Source organism: Salvelinus alpinus, chromosome 1 (assembly GCF_045679555.1).
Source record: "Salvelinus alpinus chromosome 1, SLU_Salpinus.1, whole genome shotgun sequence".
Taxonomy (NCBI): Eukaryota; Metazoa; Chordata; class Actinopteri; order Salmoniformes; family Salmonidae; genus Salvelinus; species Salvelinus alpinus.
This window is the reverse complement of record NC_092086.1, coordinates 69,002,611-69,018,638: the sequence shown is the minus strand read 5'-3', so window position 1 is coordinate 69,018,638 and position 16,028 is coordinate 69,002,611. Positions and strand designations below refer to the sequence as shown.

Sequence of the window (16,028 nt, the reverse complement as noted above, 5' to 3'; positions counted from 1 at the left end):
ATTACTTTCTCAGACTCAAGCATATAAAACACTTTTGAATACCGATGCACATTTTTTCATGTCAGGTTTGTAACGTTTCTCGGAAACGGGTCAAACTACTTTTGCAACTGCTTTCCACAGAAGATATAAGGGCACAGGGCGAGACCCAGATGCAGACACGGGAGGCAGATGGTTCGAGTCTCTGATATTTATTATAATCCAAGGGGCAGGCAAGAGAATGGTCGTGGACAGGCAAAAGATCATAACAAGGTCAGAGTCCAGGAGGTACAGAGTAGCAGGCAGGTTCAAAATCAGGGCAGGCAGTATGTCAGGCAGGTGGGTTCAGAGTCAAGACAGGCAAGCAGACAAACAGGTGGGTGGAGACAATCCATGTTTCATAATTGTTCTCATTTCCTATTTAGGTAGTTTGTCAAATCATCTCAGTGTACTTAATACAAGGTATACATTTTATTGTCCATTGTATTATACAGTCGTGGCCAAAAGTTTTGAGAATGACACAAATATACATTTTCACAAAGTCTGCTGCCTCAGTTTGTATGATGGCAATTTGCATATACTCCAGAATGTTATGAAGAGTGATCAGATGAATTGCAATTAATTGCAAAGTCCCTCTTTGCCATTCAAATGAACTGAATCCCCCAAAACATTTCCACTGCATTTCAGCCCTGCCACAAAAGGACCAGCTGACATCATGTCAGTGATTCTCTTGTTAACACAGGTGCGAGTGTTGATGAGGACAAGGCTGGAGATCCCTCTGTCATGCTGATTGAGTTCGAATAACAGACTGGAAGCTTCAAAAGGAGGGTGGTGCTTGGAATCATTGCTCTTCCTCTGTCAAACATGGTTACCTGCAAGGAAACACGTGCCGTCATCATTGCTTTGCACAAAAAGGGCTTCACAGGCAAGGATATAGCTGCCAGTAAGATTTCACCTACCGCAACCATTTATCGGATCATCAAGAACTTCAAGGAGAGTGGTTCAATTGTTGTGAAGAAGGCCTCAGGGCGCCCATGAAAGTCCAGCAAGCGCCAGGACCGTCTCCTAAAGTTGATTCAGCTGCGGGATCGGGGCACCACCAGTACAGAGCTTGCTCAGGAATGGCAGCAGGCAGCATACTTTTGGAGGATGCCCTGGTGTCAAGAAGGGCAGCAAAGAAGCCACTTCTCTCCAGGAGAAACATCAGGGACAGACTGATATTCTGCAAAAGGTACAGGGATTGGACTGCTGAGGACTGGGGTAAAGTCCTTTTCTCTTATGAATCCCCTTTCCGATTGAATAGGGGCATCCGGAAAAAAGCTTGTCCAGAGAAGACAAGGTGGGTGCTAACATCAGTCCTGTGTCATGCCAACAGTAAAGCATCCTGAGACCATTCATGTGTGGGGTTGCTTCTCAGCCAAGGGAGTGGGCTCACTCACAATTTTGCCTAACACAGCCATGAATAAAGAATGTTACCAACACATCCCCGAGAGCAACTTCTCCCAACTATCCAGGAACAGTTTGGTGACGAACAATGCCTTTTCCAGCATGATGGAGCACCTTGCCATAATGCAAAAGTGATAACTAAATGGCTTGGGGAACAAAACATCGATATTTTGGGTCCATGGCCAGGAAACTCCCCAGACCTTAATCCCATTGAGAACTTGTGGTCAATCCTCAAGAGGCGGGTAGACAAACAAAACCCACAAATTCTGACAAACTCCAAGCATTGATTATGCAAGAATGCGCTGCCATCAGTCAGGATGTGGCACAGAAGTTAATTGACAGCATGCCAGGGCAGATTGCAGAGGTCTTGAAAAAGAAGGGTCAATACTGCAAATATTGACTCTTTGCATCAACTTCATGTAATTGTCAATAAAAATCCTTTGACACTTATGAAATGCTTGTAATTATACTTCAGTATTCCATAGTAACATCTGACAAAAATATCTAAAGACAGCAGCAAACTTCGTGAAAATTAATATTTGTGTCATTCTCAAAACGTTTGGCCACGACTGTATTGAACCATCTTGTCGACATTCTAAAACTGGAGCTGAAAGAACTGTGCTGAATTTGAGCTAGTCTAGAAATACAGAATCATAATAAAATGTGTATATAGTATATATAGTATAGTTGTTTAAACATTTCATTTTTTATTCAAATACTCGTGCAATAATGCTAATGGAGTTTGAGATATTTTCCTCGTAAGTAGTGACCTGTCCAGAATACTTAACAAGGATGGAATTCGTACAGAGAAATCACCACACTTTCTCTAGGCAACTGTTAGCACGGCAACAGGAGCCTTATCCATACATCAAATCAAATCAACTTTTTTTTTTCTTTTTTTTTCACATGCTTCCTGGACAACAGGTGTAGACTAACAGTGAAATGCTTGCTTACCAGTCCTTTTCCAACAATGCAGAGCTAAAGATAAGGTCCCAAAAAAAATCAAAATAAATGAAATAGTGACACAAGAATAAAACAAGGAGTAGAAAATAACATGGTTATATACAGGGAGTACCGGTACAGTAATTATATACAGTGCATTCGGAAAGTATTCAGATCCCTTGACTTAATCCACATTTTGTTACGTTATAGCCTTATTCTAAAACGTTAAATTGTTTTCCCCCCTCATCAATCTACACACAATACCCCATAATGTCAAAGCAAAAATAGTTTATTAGAATTTTTTGCTAATGTATAAAACATTTAAAAAACTGAAATATTACATTTACATAAGTATTCAGACCCTTTACTCAGTACTTTGTTGAAGCACATTTGGCAGCGTTTACAGCCTCGAGTCTTCTTGGGTATGAGGCTACAAGCTTGGCACACCTGTATTTGGGGAGTTTCTCCCATTCTTCTCTGAAGATCCTCTCAAGCTCTGTCAGGTTGGATGGAGAGCGTCGCCGCAGATCTATCTTCAAGTCTCTCTAGAGATGTTCGATCGGGTTCAATTCCGGGCGTCTGGCTGGGTCACAAGGATATTCAGAGACTTTTCCCAAAGCCACTCCTGCATTGTCTTGACTGTACTTAGGGTCGTTGTCCTGTTGGAAGGTGAACCTTCACCTCAGTCTGACGTCCTGGGCGCTCTGGAGCAGGTTTTCATTAAGGGTATCTCTGTACTTTGCTCCGTTCATCTTTGCCTCAATCCTGACTAGTCTCCCAGTCCCTGCAGATGAAAAACATACCAAAAGCATGGTGCCAGGTTTCCTCCAGACATGACGCTTGGCATACATGCCAAAGAGTTCAATCTTGGTTTCATTAGACCAGAGAATCTTGTTTTCTCACGGGCTGTCATCTGTATTTTACTGAGGAGTGGCTTCAGTCTGGCCACTCTACCATAAAGGCCTGATTGGTGGAGTGCTGCAGAGATGGTTGTCCTTCTGGAAGGTTCTCCCATCTCCACAGAGGAACTCTGGAGCTCTGTCAGAGTGACCATTGGGTTCTTGGTTACATCCCTGACCAAGGCCCTTCTCCCCCGATTACTCAGTTTGGCCGGGCGGCCAGCTCTAGGAAGAGTCTTGGTGGTTCCAAACTTCTTCCATTTAAGAATGATGAAGGCAACTGTGTTCTTGGGGACCTTCAAGGCTGCAGAAATGTTTTGGTACCCTTCCCCAAATCTGTGCCTTGACACCATCCTGTCGCAGAGCTCTATGGACAAATTCTTCGACCTCATGGACTTGTTTTTGCTTTGACATGTACTGTCAACTGTGGGACCTTATATAGACAGGTGTGTGCCTTTCCAAATAATACAATTTAATTTATCACAGGTGGAGTCCAATCAAGTTCTAGAAACATCAATGGATGGATGATCAATGGAAACAGGATGCACCTGAGCTCAATTTCGAGTCTCGTAGCAAAGGGTATTTCTAAAAACCTGTTTTCACTTTGTCATTATGGGGTATTGTGTGTACAATAATGAGGAACATTTTTAATTGAATCCATTTTAGAATAAGGCTGCAACGTAACAAAATGTGGAACAAGTCAAGAGGTCTGAATACTTTCCGAATGCACTGTATGTTAAAGCAGCTTTACATAGACAGGATCACAGTATTGTTTTCAATAATTAAATTAGCAATATCAAAAATTGGTTTCTCCATTGAATCCTATGGGGAAATATTGATATCAAATTCTATGCATTTTTGTTAAAACGGATGTCCATACATGCAGTGGAGTTGGTGTTAGAGGTATCAAAACGATACTTTTACAGTTTTTTTCACAGTGCATGGTCCAGCCGGTTTTCCTTCATAAAGTCATAATTTGACCGGACTTATACTTATAAATGGGGCCCTGAGTTTTTCCTGGTCATTTGAGTTTATTATATTGCTTCAAACTCCATGCATGTTCAGCTGCTTCTCAATAAATTGGGTCTAGTTTCTAAATGTACATGTGGCTTAGCTGATTCATGTCAGAAACATTCTCCCTAACTTGTCATTTTCTCGTATACTGTACTCTGGGGCGGCAGGTAGCCTAGTGGCTAGAGCATTGGACTAGTCACTGAAAGGTTGCAAGATCAAATCCCTGAGCTGACAAGGTAAAAATCTGTTGTTCTGTCCCTGAACAAGGCAGTTAACCCACTGTTCCTAGGCTGTCATTGAAAATAAGAATATTCTTAACTGACTTGCCTAGTTAAATAAAGGTTTAAAAAAATCACAACTCCACCACTGTCTTTGAGAGGGAGATTCATTTCTATGGTTCCGTTTGCCCTTGAGGACAAGTCTCCCACACATTTTGTTTCAGCTTGTAGACTTTATTCTGCATGGGAATATATAAAAATAAGGAACCCCTCAGCATTAATAAATTGGTATGGAAACCAGTGTATGCAGTTTTGGATGGGCATCTTCAATATACCCATGGCAAACCAAGGAGGATGTATGTATCCCTTTGATGTTACAAGACAACATTGCATTTTGGATTGTTAGACATTATACAACGGCTGGGTCTAATCCTGAATGCTGATTGGTTAAAACCGCATTCCAGCTGGTGTCTAATCGACAAGTTGCCACTGGCTAAATCTATGATGTTAAAATGCCTATTTACTCTGTTCCATCTGACTGCGCAATCCACTGTCTCATCAGCCCAGCCAGGCAATTTATAAACTTGATTTCGACTATAAAAAGCATCTGGACATTATCTGACATTTCTTTTAGACTAACATTTAGTTACCAACAGCAGAGATTTGTATAAACCTTGTTGTCTGTCTCTCCGACCCTCGAAGCCTATGTTTGGAGGATATATTGGCACGGTTTGCCAGCCCTTGACTTCGTTTAGGGCTTAACAACACCCGTGCCAATGTTGTATATTGATAGGTTTGGTTTCTGAGCTTGAACTATTATTAATCATTTGTTCTAAAAGAGACATGAGGGGTGCCATAAGGAAGCTTGGGAGGGGCTGAGTGCAGGGAAAACGGTCACCTTTGGCAGTACTGATAAGGGGCGGCAGGTAGCCTAGTGTTTAGAACATTGGGCCAGTAACCAAAAGGTTGATAGATCAAATCACCTAGCTGACAAGGTAAACATCTGTTGTTCTGCCCCTGCACAAGGCAGTTAACCCACTGTTGCTAGGCAGTCATTGTGAATAAGAATTTGTTCTTAACTGACTGGCCTAGTTAAATAAAGGTTAAATAAAAAAAGGGGAGGAACCGTTTAAGTCCCGTATCACTCAGCTCCCTGCCTAGCAATAAAGATGCAATGTTTAGTGATAAGGAGGAGACTCCATCCAAGGTGGGGTATGTATACTACCACAGGTGAAACCTTGTCTGATGCAGCTGTATTAGCCTCCTGGGAAGAATAAACTTGGTTCAAGCTTTCATAGAGTCCGTTGAGTTTGTGCTCTGAAAATGAGAACTTAACAATATGCTCCAAACACCGGCTTCTATGGAAATCTCTCTTAATTATCATCTGTATACATAACTTTTACACGGCTTCATTTTTTTTTATTTCAAGCATGTATATTATAATAGACTTAATCCATGATCCATCCTGCCCATGCAAAGAACTAGTAAGCTCTGTCACACTAGCTCATATGTAACCACAAACACACAAAGAGAGGGAGGGAGGAAAGGAGGGAGTGTACCAACATCATGTGACAGAGGAAAAACAGAGGTGCTTTCCAATCCACACACGCTGTAGTGTACATATAATGTCTATCTGATACATAGGCTGTCCCATAAGAACAGAATTTCCATGACAAAAACAGAACCCTCTAACCTATGTGACTGTATTTCTCATTGACCAAAGGGGCTATTCTTCATATCTATAATGAGATCATTTTACTGTTATCATTAAGATGCTATCCAGCAAAGTGGTGCTGGTAGTCCGTTTCACCTGCAGTATCAGGTACAGATGAACAGTATCTTAGTTGACAATTACAGTACCCTACCCGAAGACGTATTGTCATAAAAGTATGCACCTTCATATTTTGTTGAAGATATACACTTTACCACTTTAAAGTGCTGATTTATTGCTTCTGAACAAGCAGAAGTTTAAAATTAGTTGTTTTGACCGTTGTGAAATGAGACGGGCAACACAACCTCACCGCAGCACAGCAGCATGGGTAACTTCCCTTCTCACGTGGAGAGAAAAGTCTGTTTGGTATTTCCAAAACTTTCAGCCCTAATGACCCAGCATGGCTGTACATACTGACTCTCCACCAAGGGAGAGCTTATGCTGCAACTCTGGTCTTCTGCAAACATTACCCAGAGAGAATATAAATGATATATGAGTGTAAGAGCATAATGTGTTGACGTAAATGTTTTAGTAGGTCTAGTACTGTAATATTGACTCATACTGGCACATATCAAGCACACAAAGCATGTGACAGAAAGGGTGAGAGCTGAAATATTAACCACCCATGTCACTCATTAACAAGCAAAACGTATAGTCCTTATTGGGGGGGGGGGTCAAGGATATCAGGGTGAAGACTCTCAATGACACATGTAAAACAAACATAGCGAGCGACAGACAAGGTGAGAAGTGTGATCGTGTGTGTGTGTGTGTGTGTGTGTGTACGTGTGTATGTGCAGGTTCTGAATTGAATTAGCAAGTATCTAATCTCAGAACACTGAGGGTGAGGTTGTCACTTCAACAATATCAACAATGGGCTTTTGAATTGTATTTCAAAGTGATGAATTATCTTTTGTTCTCGCTCAATCAAAGCCAAGGGTTACCAAGGAAACAATAACTCAGATGTTTGATGATAATCGGAGATTATCAGAGATAATCAGATGATACGTTTTTCTGCTCACCTGGGAAAAGAGTGAGGAGGAGGAAGGGGGATTTGGCAATGTCCAATGCCTTTCATTTAAATTAAGTCCCTTTTACTGGAAAGCCAGACTCGACAAACACACATTGGCTTTATCACCTGTCTTTGCACCAGATAGTGTGAAAAAGCCAACAGGATTGATAATAACTACAGGCTTTTCAGAATGACAGGATGTCAATAGGCATAGATAAAGTAGAGTAGAGAGCATTAGGACGATTTAGGGCAGTGATTCTGAATACCAATGCTCAGCAATGGAATGCATTTATGAGTCATAGTCAAGACTCAACTGATATGCATGCCTTTTGAACATATGTAAATGTGCTCCTATTAAACTCAGTTCTGTCTATGCAAACTCTGCTATTATAGATGAATTATTACACTATGGCCTATAATCAAATTGGATGGACATGTAGCAACGGAAGTGCCATAATCATTGTGGTATGGTGGTAATATTACTGTCGATGAGATGTTGCATGATCTTGTTGAACATAACACCATCACCACCACTTTAAACCCCTCTGTTTAAATCCCTTCCTTTACCACTAAATCCCTCCTCAAACTCACCTGCTCAAACGAATAATCAAACTAACAACATATGATACGTCAAGGCAAAATGATTGAAATGAATGCAAGGAATCACAACAAAGGCCAAACAAAACAACGTAATAGAGCCCAGCTGGGGTAGGTTGATTTTCAGGTTTAGTTTCTGTGTTTACTGTGTCTTTAGACTTTGATGCTTTTGTTTGGCTTCTCTGGAAACCCTTCTGCGGGCAGGCACACACACCTACCCACTGGCAGCTACTCCTCCCAATGATGACTCAGGGTACTAATGCACTACAATACAACACAACATTACTACAGTACCACAATACACCCACGACACAGAAGTATGAATACTGACTAACAGAATGATCTGATATGATCTGATGTGGCACGGTCGTATGTTGCGTCCCAACTGGCACCCTATTTAGTGCACTACTTTTGACCAGGGCCCTATGGCTGAGAGCAGGCTGAGAAGGAGGAAGAGATCCCCGAGTGACTCAGGCTCTAAGCTTCCCTATGTCTGTCTGCTGATTTACTAGAAAGACCAGAGCTTCTCTGAAACACACAGAGACCAGGAATGCCTGGCATGGCGTCTACCATGTAGTCGGAGGGTGTGGGTTGATAAAAAAACAAAACAACAGATGAATCAAGGTACATTGCATCTGTTAGAATATTGTTATTTAGCTAGATAGCTCATGGTTAGCTATACATTTTTTACATTACATTTACGTCATTTAGCAGACGCTCTTATCCAGAGCGACTTACAGTAGAGTGCATACATTTTATAAAAATTTTTACATACTGAGACAAGGATATCCCTACCGGCCAAACCCTCCCTAACCCGGACGACGCTATGCCAATTGTGCGTCGCCCCACGGACTTCCCGGTTGCGGCCGGCTGCGACAGAGCCTGGGCGTGAACCCACTGCGCCACCCGGGAGGCTGCACTACACAACACTAAATTACCAAAAGGGGTCAAATTTGTGGATTTGGCTATTTCAGCCACACCCGTTGCTGACAGGTGTATAAAATCGAGCACAGTCATGCAATCTCCATAGACAAACATTGGCAGTAGAATGGCCTGTACTGAAGAGCTCAGTGACTTTCAACGTGGCACCGTCATAGGACGCCACCTTTCCAAGAAGTCAGTTCGTCAAATTTCTGCCCTGCTAGAGTTGCCCCGGTGAACTTGAAGTGCTGTTGTGCTGCACACAAGCTCACAGAATGGGACCGCAGAGTGCTGAAGCGCCTGTCCTCGGTTGCAACACTCACTACCAAGTTCCAAACTGCCTCTGGAAGCAACGTCAGCACAAGAACTGTTTGTCGGGAGCTTCATGAAATTAGTTTCCGTGGCCGAGCAGCCGCACACAAGCCTAAGATCACCATGCGCAATGCCAAGCGTCGGCTTGTGTGGTGTAAAGCTCGCCGCCATTGGACACCTGAGCAATGGAAACGCTTTCTCTGGAGTGATGAATCACGCTTCACCATTTGGCAGTCCGTTGGACAAATCTTGTTTTGGTGGATGCCAGTAGAACGCTACCTGCCCGAATGCATAGTGCCAACTGTAATGTTTGGTGGAGGAGGAATAATGGCCTGGGCTGTTTTTCATGGTTCGGGCGAGGCGCCTTAGTTCCAGTGAAGGGGTTTGATTCTGTGCTTCCAACTTTGTGGCAACAGGCCCTTTCCTGTTTCAGCATGACAATGCCCCCGTGCACAAAGCGAGGTCCATACAGAAATGGTTTGTCGAGATCGGTGGTAAAGAACTTGACTGGACAGAGCCCTGACCTCAACCCATCAAATACCTTTGGGATGAATTGTAATGCCGACTGTGAGCCTGGCCTAATCGCCCAACATCAGTGCCCAACCTCACTACTTCTCTTGCAGCTGAATTGAAACAAGTCTGTGCCCTAATGTTCCAACATCTAGTGGAAAGCCTTCCTAGAAAATGTTTTACACAAATTTGTTTATATTCATGCTAGTGAGCATTTCTCCTTTGACAAGATAATCCATCCACCTAACAGGTGTGGCATATCAAAAAGTTGATTAAATAGCATAATTACACAGGTGCACCTTGTGCCGGGGACAATAAAGGGCCCCTCTAAAATGTGCAGTTTTGCCACACAACAAAATGACACAGGAGCGTGAAATTGGCATGCTGACTGCAGGAATGTCCACCAGAGCCTTTGCCAAAGAATTGAATGTTCATTTCTGTTCCATACGCTGCCTTAGAGAGTACGTCCAACTGGCCTCACAATCGCAGACCACGTGTAACCACGCCAGCCCAGGACCTCCACATCTGTCTTCTTCACCTTCGGGATCATCTGAGACCAGCCACTCAGACAGCTGATGGTTTGCAAAACCAAAGAATTTCGATGCAAACTCAGGGAAGCTCATCTGCATGCTCGTCGTCCTCACCAGGGTCTTGACCTGACTGCAGTTTGGCGTCGTAACTGACTTCAGAGGGCAAATGCTCACCTTCGATGGAACCTGGCACGCTGAAGAAGTGTGTTCTCCACGGATTAATTCCGGTTTCAACTGTACCGGGCAGATGTAAGACAGCGTGTATGAATTTGTGTGGGCGAGCGGTATGGTGATGTCAATGTTGTGAACAGAGTGCCTCATGGTGGCGGTGGGGTTATGGTATATGGACAGGCATAAGCTATGGACAACGAACACAATAGTATTTTATCGATGGCAATTTGAATGCACAGAGATACAATGACGAGATCATGAGGCCCATTGTCGTGCCATTCATCCGCCGCCATCCCTCATGTTTCAGCATGATAATGCACGGCCCCATGTCGCAAGGATCTGTACACAATTCCTGGAAGCAGAAACGTCCCAGTTCTTCCATGGCCTGCATACTCACCAGACATGTCACCCATTGAGCATGTTTGTGTGGCTCTGGATTGCCGTGTATGACAGCGTTATGCAGTTCCCGCCAATATCCAGGCACTTCTCACAGAAGAGGAGTGGGACAACATTCCACAGGCCACAATCAACAGCCTTATCAACTCTATGGGAAAGTGGTGGTCACACCAGATACTGGTCCACGTCGATACCTTTTTTTTTAAAGGTATCAGACTGTGACCAACAGTCCAGTGATGTGAAATCAATAGATTAGGGGTGAATAATTTTTTTTCAATTGAGTGATTTCCTTATGAAATGTAACTCAGTAAAATCTTTGAAATTGTTGCATGTTGCTTTTATATTTTTGTTCAGGGGCCATAAGCCATAAGGAAAATTCTCATCCAGAGGAAAAACAGAGAAAAAGACAGTCAAAAATAAATAAATAAAGAACAAGGTTTTGAAGTGTCTGTCCTATACTGTATCTTGGAGTTAACAAAAGCTAATTTGTCTTTTTTTGGACACATATTTAACCTGTTATTTATGTTGGCACAAAACTACAGTACATTCGGAAAGTATTCAGACCCCTTGACTTTTTCCATATTTTGTTACGTTACAGCCTTAGTCTAAAATGGATCCCCAAAAAATTATCCTCATCAGTCTACACACTGTACCCCATAATGACAAAACTAAAACTGTTTTTTAAACATAAAAAAACAGAAATACCTTATTTACATAAGTATTCACACGCTTTGCTATGTGACTCAAAATTGAGCTCAGGTGCAGCCTGTTTCCAGTGATCGTCCTTGAGATGTTTCTACAACTTGATTGGAGTCCACCTGAGGTAAATTAAATTGATTGGACACACCTGTCTATATAAGGTCCCACAGTTGACAGTGCATGTCAGAGCAAAAACAAAGCCATGAGGTCGAAGGAATTGTCTGTAGATCTCCGAGACAGGATTGTGTCGAGGCACAAATCTGGGGAAGGGTATCAAAAAATGTCTGCAGCATTGAAGGTCCCCAAGAACACAGTGGCCTCCATGAAAAAGGTTGGAACCACCAAGACTCTTCCTAGAGCTGGCCGCCTGTCCAAACTGAGCAATCGGGGGAGAAGGGCCTTGGTCAGGCAGTTGACCAAGCACCCGATGGTCACTCTGACAGAGCTCCAGAGATGTGGAGATAGGCGAACTTTCCAGAAGGACAACCATCTCTGCAGCACTCCACCAATCAGGCCTTTATGGTAGAGTGGCCAGACGGAAGCCACTCCTCAGTAAAAGACACATGACAGCTCACTTGGAAGATGCCAAAAAGGCACCTTAAGGACTCTCAGACAATGATAAACAAGATTCTCTGGTCTGATTAAACCAAGATTGAACTCTTTGGCTTGAATGCCAAGAATCATGTGCGGAAGAAACCTGGCACCATCCCTTCGGTGAAGCATGAGGGTGGGAGCATCATGCAGTGGGGATGTTTTTCAGCAGCAGGGACTGGGAGACTAGTCAGGATCGTAAAAAAAATTAAAGGAGCAAAGTACAGAGAGCCTTGATGAAAACCTGATCCAGAGTGCTCAGAACCTCAGACTGGGTTGAAGATTCACCTTCCAACAGGACAATGACCCTAAGCACACTGTCAAGACAGCACAGGAGTGGCTTTGGGACAAGTCTCTGAATATCCTTCAGTTGCCCAGCCAGAGCCTGGACTTGAACCAGATTGAACATCTCTGGAGAGACCTGAAAACAGCTGTGCAGCGACGCTCTCCATCCAACCTGACAGAGCTTGAGAGGATCTGCAGAGAATAATGGCAGAAACTCGCCACATACAGGTGTGCCAAGCTCGTAGTGTCATACCCAAGAAGACTCAAGGCTGTAATCGCTGCCAAAGGTGCTTAAACAAAGTACTGGGTAAAGGGTCTGAATACTTATGTAAATGTGATATTTCAGTTTTTTATTTGATACATTTGTTAAAATGTATAAAAACCTGTTTTTGCTTTGTCATGATGGAGTATTGTGTGTAGATTGATGAGGGAAAAAAACAAATGTAAACATTTTTAGAACAAGGCTGTAACGTAACAAAACGTGGAAAAAGTCAAGGGGTCTGAATACTTTCCGAATGCACTGTATCTCAATACTTCCATTTGTTTGTATGGGTCACCTTCAGACGAGTCCCGTGTCATTTGTGGGGGTTGTAGAGAAAACGGAGAACACCATTGTGTTCGTAACAGTCTCCACTTTCCATAGTGAGTTCATATTAGTGTGTAGCTGAACTGGTTAAAAAGCTACAGACAGAAGCTGGCACATCAGCGTTACCGACTTCAGACGAGTCTTGTGTGGGGGCCTAGCGCAAAACAGAGAACACTATCGTGTTTGTGAGAGTCTCCCCTTTCCATAGAGTGGTCATAATAGTTTTTAGGCCGTTCGAACGCTGTGGACGTTTTTGTGAGAAGACCCATTTTTAAGATGTCTCATGGTCTGACACACACCTCTGTCGCTCGGCCATCTTCCACCGCAGAGGCGGAAGGGCGACATAGGCGGATGCGATGGATTGAGACGCAGCCTATGCAAAAAAACTTGCTATCTTTTTAAAAATAATGTTACTTAGATTGACGCACATGTGCTTCAAGAGCCTTTTAAGAATAAAAAAAATGGATGAATAAGATAATTGGCTACAGAAGTGCAATTTTTTTACCAATCTTTATAGCTTTTTCCCTCAAAAACAAATCCAAAAACCTACAGGAGGAGTTACAGGCTAGCTACAAGTGGCTAGCTTAAACCGCGTTCATGTGCTAGTCGGAACTAGGGAACTCAGAAATTTCCGACTTGCTAACTGGTTGAACACGGCACATGCATAACTACAACCAGTTAGCATGTCGGAAATTTTGGAGTTAACCAGTTCCGACTAGCACGTGATTGCGGCATTAGTTAACGAACTAACTACCATGGTCATGGCATGAATGACCAGAATGACACATTGATAAACCACCAAAGACAAACCCCATTTCTGTTTGAAAATTGAGAAAGAGGAGGAGTTGTACTGTTTTGCTGCCCAAAGGGGGAATTTCCCCCATCCTTGTGGTAATTTAGCCAATGATGCATATAAACTTTGCTAAACAACCAAAATAACTCTAGCTCTGCAGAGGGCAATTTCAACCCAGAAATTCCTACATTTACCTAGTCTTTGGTCAAAACATGCTTAAGTTTTGAAACATCAGAATCACGTGCAGAAACCAGAATGACGAGTTACAGTAGGAGCAGTGAAAGACAAAACCATAAATAAACTATTTTTGTATAAGCAAGATATTATAAAAGGTATCCAAATTACAACCTTGAACTTTGCTTCACTCTCCCTCTAACTTGATAAATCGAAGGTTGGACTGAGAGTAATAAAATACAATCGTCATACAGGATGCTGCTACAAAACAATCTCAGTGGACAGGCTCAAACATCTGCAATTGTTGTTGTCTGTAGCAGGCTGTGGCTCTGAGCTGCAGGTCCGATTTCTTGGAAATCACGTGACTTTTCCTAGGGCTGCAGTGTGGGCCTCTGGCCAGGGAGTGTCACTACTGAGAAGAGGAGTGTCCCCACTGAGAAAGGAGAAAAGCATTTACAGGAAACTATGAGTCCTGTCATGGATCCACATCCATTACCTGTGCACACATATTTAAATTGTCCAGGCTCTGGCTTGCCAAAATATCTTAAGGCTAAGTTCATCGTTAGAACCAACCACAACAATTGATATAATAAACCTAAGTCAGATAATTACTGCAATTACTACGATTTACACAATACACAACATTGACAAATACCAGGTTACATAAGAACTAGGCTACATACCGGTGGCTGACTTGACACAAGTACCAGAGAAATGCCATTATCTCTGCATCAGCAGCATTAAACCAGATTTTATTGAATGATTTGATCCTTAATGTGAATCTCAATGGGCATTTAAGCACTGTAGTTTGTTTTCTGTAGGTTAATTGTTTGAGGTGAATACTTGTAGACTGCTACACATCAGGATTACTCCAGTACTAGGCCTCACATTATTTGGAATTCTGGCTCATAAGCAGTGGTGTAAAGTAGTTCAGTAAAAATACTTTAAAGTACTACTTAAGTAGTTTTTTGGGGTATTTGTACTTGACTTTTTACAATTTAGATTTTTGACTACTTTTACTTTTACTTCACTAGAATTCCTAAAGAAAATGATGTACTTTTTAGTCAACATATTTTCCCTGACACCCAAAAGTTCTCGTTAAATTTTGAATGCTTAGCAGGACAGAAAATTGACCAATTCACACACTTATCAAGAGAACATACCTGGTCATCCCTACTGCCTCTGATCTGGTGGACTCACTAAACACAAATGCTTTGTTTGTAAATGATGAGTGTGACCCTGGCTATCCGCAATTTTTTTTTTAACTATTCAATTGTGCCGCGTGGTTTCCTTAATATAAGGAATTTGAAATCATTCATACTTTAACTTTTGATAATTAAGTATATTTTAGCAACTACATTTACTTTTGATTGTTAAGTATATTTAAAACACAATACTTTTAGACTTTTACTCAAGTCGTATTTTACTGGGAGACTTTCACTTTTATTTGAGTCATTTTCTATTAAGTTATCTTCACTTTTACTCAAGTATGACAATTTAGTACTTTTTCCACCACTGCATAAAAGTCTGGGTGCATTGCGTTTTCTGACCTAGTTCACAATTTCCTTGATCACTATCACTGTCTTACAATTGAGAGAGAAAAAATATTGCTTGGCAGCATTCCACATCCAAAACACTATAAAAAAACACATCTGTTCTGGCTCTGTCATGAAAATAGCCTGAGAGATCATCATCCTGACTTTGATACATTCAGTAGGCCTTTATTTAGAATTCTGCATGTTTAATACTAGAGAATTACCTGCATGCACAAAGGCCTACCAGTGCATTGTAGACAAGCATGCCATTTCTAACTAACTTTAGGCTTTGTGACAAAACTCTTCACAATCATGAAAATACCTCACACATTGCTTCACATTAACAGTACTGTCATAGTAAAAACCATATGACACATGGTTAAAAGATGAGTTTATACTTTTATTGTTATAAACTGTGAGAGTAACGAGAGTAACCGAGTCCTCGCATGAACATGTTTTAGGACAATCAATGTTTTTGCAGTATACTCTTGGCGACATCTTGTGGTCTTCTATCAAACTTTTGAAGTGTGAAGTGATGCATTTTTTTTGTGCCAATAAAGCTCGTGTTGTGGTATCAATCACTTGTCACAAGGAAAGAAAGAGAAGCAGTGATGTAATCAATTCTTCAATGGGCCAGCCAAATAGAATATTTGGAAATGTATAAAATGGCATCTGACACATTTCACTTAAACCCTACCAGTGACAATTTGCCT

At 42.0% G+C, this 16,028-nt stretch overlaps 1 protein-coding gene across 2 annotated transcripts in view; it reads right to left on the bottom strand.

Annotated features, from left to right (window-relative positions):
- The window catches only part of LOC139584062 (long-chain-fatty-acid--CoA ligase 6-like), a 78,174-nt gene that overhangs the window by 61,404 nt on the left and 742 nt on the right, over positions 1-16,028 (bottom strand). The window lies entirely within an intron of this gene.